The sequence below is a fragment of the Haemaphysalis longicornis genome, unplaced genomic scaffold, assembly GCF_048455015.1.
Source record: "Haemaphysalis longicornis isolate Haplotype H1 unplaced genomic scaffold, Haemaphysalis longicornis Haplotype H1 scaffold_2, whole genome shotgun sequence".
Lineage (NCBI taxonomy): Eukaryota > Metazoa > Arthropoda > Arachnida > Ixodida > Ixodidae > Haemaphysalis > Haemaphysalis longicornis.
This window is the reverse complement of record NW_027526295.1, coordinates 224,598,690-224,602,681: the sequence shown is the minus strand read 5'-3', so window position 1 is coordinate 224,602,681 and position 3,992 is coordinate 224,598,690. Positions and strand designations below refer to the sequence as shown.

At 40.9% G+C, this 3,992-nt stretch overlaps 1 long non-coding RNA gene across 1 annotated transcript; it reads left to right on the top strand.

Annotated features, from left to right (window-relative positions):
* The first annotated feature begins 973 nt into the window (after positions 1-973).
* On the top strand, positions 974-2,552 carry LOC144170006 (uncharacterized). Its single transcript, XR_013322552.1, has 4 exons — positions 974-1,099; positions 1,288-1,447; positions 1,535-1,657; positions 2,143-2,552. It is a non-coding gene; the product is annotated as an uncharacterized LOC144170006 (long non-coding RNA).
* Positions 2,553-3,992: the final 1,440 nt, after the last annotated feature.

Sequence of the window (3,992 nt, the reverse complement as noted above, 5' to 3'; positions counted from 1 at the left end):
CTGACTGCGTACGTCAGAAGTTCCTGGTTTGCGCGTTTCATGAGTGGATGTTTCCTTACTGTGTGGCTTTGCTTAGTTGTATATTGACGGTAGCTGTGTATGTCTGCGGTAGCGAATATTCTCGGGTTAGTCGCTCGCGATAATCGCGCGTGCACACGTGTACAACTTCCAAGCAAGTTTGTCGGAGCGTCCGTCCTTAGATTTATTGGTATTTTTAAAACTTGCGTGGTAATTTCGGCGTTGTGTTAGTCTGATGAGTAGAATGCCATTTACTGTGCTTACCAGACCGGGAGTCTTCGACCTTGCCCGTTGCGCGCAAGGTAGACGCTATTTCGAGTTGTGTTGATGTGCTTTCAAGGCGTCAGCTTACGTTTATCTGTGCAGTGTGTTATGCAGTTCCATGTTTCTTCCAATTCCTTTGACCAATTGAGATGATCTATTTTACATTGCCTGAAGTGTAGAGAAATGGAAGGGACAGTGGTTGTCTTAGCAGTACCGCAGTAACAAACGTTTCTTTTGTAGAGGGGAAGAAATATGTGGAAACACGCAGCGGGTATATAGAAAGTGTGCTGCCGTTTCTATGCTGTTAATGTCAGTGGTAACTTGAGACTTCAGGATAATTATCCAATATCCATAATTAGTGGTTGCTACTTCAGGAACCGCGTTAGAAATAAGCCACTCTTGCATTTTTATGCCGTCAATGTCGGTGGCAACCCGAGAGTCGAAATAATTTCCGACAACGCTCCGGTGATAAGTTCTTGCATGACTATGTGCACCCAACATTAACCCATTTCTGTGCTTCCTTGAACTTAGAAAATATACTGCGAAATTTGTCTCTACACTGGTAGTTTGCGACAATTGTTTTCCTTTGTCTGAAGAACAGAAATTAAAACGAATTATTTCCATTCCTTACATATACCTGTGAAATCATGGCTGTGGCATTCACTGTGGCTGAAGACATTTTCGGCACACCGAGGCGTCGTCGTGACAAGTGTGACAGATTGTGAATGCATTGTGGAAGTCATAAAGCCACGAAAGAGTGCCTCTTGAGCGTTGCGTATTATACAGACGTTCACCACACCGCATGGAGCAATGACAGGTGAGCCTAAAAATGTTCAAATATTTTTATATTTATAATTGTTTCGCCTGAAAACGTTACCAGGGCTCGTGATGCAAAATAAATTTTAGCACAACTAATCAGGCCTTGTACGAGATCTTGTAGTACTCCCTTCTTAGAGGGAAGCGTAAATTTATGCTTCGATATTTTTATACTGTTTTTATTTCTAGGAAATAGGGCGGACCGGGACTTAAAACAATGGAACAAGGAATGCATACTGCCATTTTCCTGGTTCTTGAAGGCGTGTGTTCACCGTTCTTGAAGTCGTGTGTTCACAAAAAGGAAACACGTGAAAGCCGTTGTACGGGATGAAATCATTGCATTCTACAAGTAAGTACGCACTCCCAGTTCTGGAACTTTGATGGTCCCTTTTTAGGTAGTTGCATTATACGTAATGGCTTCGGAACACCATTTCAGTGACAACTTGACCTGTAGGTGAAAACAACAGTAAGAGCTTTTGGGAACACGTTGGCAAAACTTTCCTGGAAAATCACTCCGAGGAGGCCCTGCCAGGAACGCCTGCATCTTAATTTTAGTTGGGTAAGTTGGCATTTTATTTTTGTGGGACTCAATTTATGGTAGTGTTTATTGAAGCTGGCATTTTATTTTTGCGGGACTGAATTTGTGGTAGTTCTTTGTGGCAAAATCTTACTGTTAAGAATAAATCGTGAACTCCAAATTGGGAAATACCTTCACATTCAGCCTGTTTCGGATGCTGCAACATGTGGACAAAAAGACTATTATTTTGCATTCAAGTTTTGCAAACGTTTTGCTTTCACACTGAGAGTTGCTGCTGTGATAATACGGCGCCACGGCCACGCCCAATGCGGTTGCTTTCAAAATTAGAGAACTGCCATTGACAGTCTGTGCTAATATTTTTTGTACATTGTTAGCAGCATTCCCAGAAAAGAAACCAAGAAATCGCTGATATTTCAATCAATTACTGTGCTATAAAAGGGGTATCCTAGGCAACTCACTCATTTAAAGCCATCGTCTAACAAAATTTTCTTGTTCCTTCCTTAAAGGTACATGACGTGGTCCAGTTATTCTCGACGTCCAGTTATTTTGAGAGAAGAGAATGGCAGCGTAAATATTGTCTGCAAGAAACACGTCATGGATTTTCCGCCTGCATTGTCGCATCAAGATGTGGTCATCCTCCTCGCCGTATATTTCATCTTAATCTCCTGAAACTTATGCGACTTTGGAGAGTTCTTGGGACTTTTGCAGAGAGTTCTTGTCCATTTAACAGTGGCCTGGTGTCATTTAAGTTTAAAGCTCTGTTGAAAGACTTGATGTGGTCACTCTACTTGGGGTTTTAAATTATTGTTAGACGTTTAAGCCTATTCGGAAAGCTATGTCGTGGTTCAAATGATGGGTAGATGCAAGCGGCATGTCAACTGCAAAAGTGAAGTCGTGCTTTCCTTTGCAATTTTTCATTATTGGCACAAAGCGCAGGCTGCCTTTGCTGCTGCTCTGTTACTCTGTTAATGTAGCTAATGGCACTGCACTGTAATGTTTTTACTATTCAAGTGCAGCTCGAAATTTTTTCCATGGCAGTGCTGCTGTTGATGGATGCAAACGTGAGAATAATTATTTACACAGACGGTTTGGGGTTTTATTAATCAATTTTTGTACTGTATCTTAGCTGACACCTAAGCCCTAGAAGAATGCGAAATATACATATTTGGCTTGAAAAAGTTGTTTACTTTGGACAAAGTTGCATTTCTCGCTTGTTAGAGGCAGTGCTTTGTCACAAGCATGCTGTCGTCATGATAGTAGGGTTTCTATAGCACGCAACTGAATTTTACCTCAGATAAATGTTTCGGCTGGAAAAATGCTTCCAAGTTCGCTTGGTAAAATTGGTCACCTGTATGTTTCAACGCTACCTGGCTTGGTTATTTGGGATGTCTGAATTGTTCTTGAGGGAACTAATAACGTCTTTAGAGTTAGGCTGCTTGATAAATTTTAAAATGCGTAACATGCTCCGAGCTATCTGGTTTGTAAAATTTTGTAAGATTCACACTGGGTGCTATGAGCTTTTTTTTGGATAAGTTATTTTAAATAGCTACAAATTGTCGGGGAAAGAACGCGGCTTCAGTGAAAGGCTTTTTCAGGGCGCGTATATAGTCGGTTTTGGCTACAGTTAGCTTGATATTACAGTTAGCTTGATATTGATATATGGTGTATGTTTTAGGTGTGCAATAGTGCCACATGCTTCCGGTAATTTTTTCTGTGCAAATGTTAAATTGTTAGTATTGGCTCCGGTGCTCTTTTCCTAGATTCTTGCAGGTCTTGTGATAATCCAACCGTGTATGGCTTGTATTTTTGGCTTTTCCCTACAATTTAATAGCAAACTGCATTTTTTGGAACCGGGATGCGTAAACATGGTATGGCAAGCGCTGTGGGTACTTCCGCATTTGCGGTAGCTGATTTCATGTCATAAAACAGCATATTTTATGCTCACTGTTGTGTAATGCTTTTTGAGTTACTGCGAGGGTAGATGTACAAGTCTGTTTGTGACGCGGTTGCGCTTAAAGCCATCTTTATTACCCATGTGTTTTTAGCAAAAAAGAATGGTAAATATTAGCAAAAATAGGAAAATGCCACTTAGATCGTTTTCGCCACTTGATATCGTTTTGGTATTTGATCCTGTACGCTGGTCATTTTCTGCCCAAGTGGAAACAGATATGTCTCCGTATCTCAAATGTACGCAATACTACGAGCGAATAAAATTTCCTTAGTGTTTTTAAAAGCATTGTATCAGTGCTAATAGTTGGTTTGGTGTGTATTTTAATGCGAGTCTTGTTTCTTTTACATGCAGCCAAAACCCAGAACAGGATTCGGCGGATGAAGCCAAAGTCTCTGTGTGCCGCTC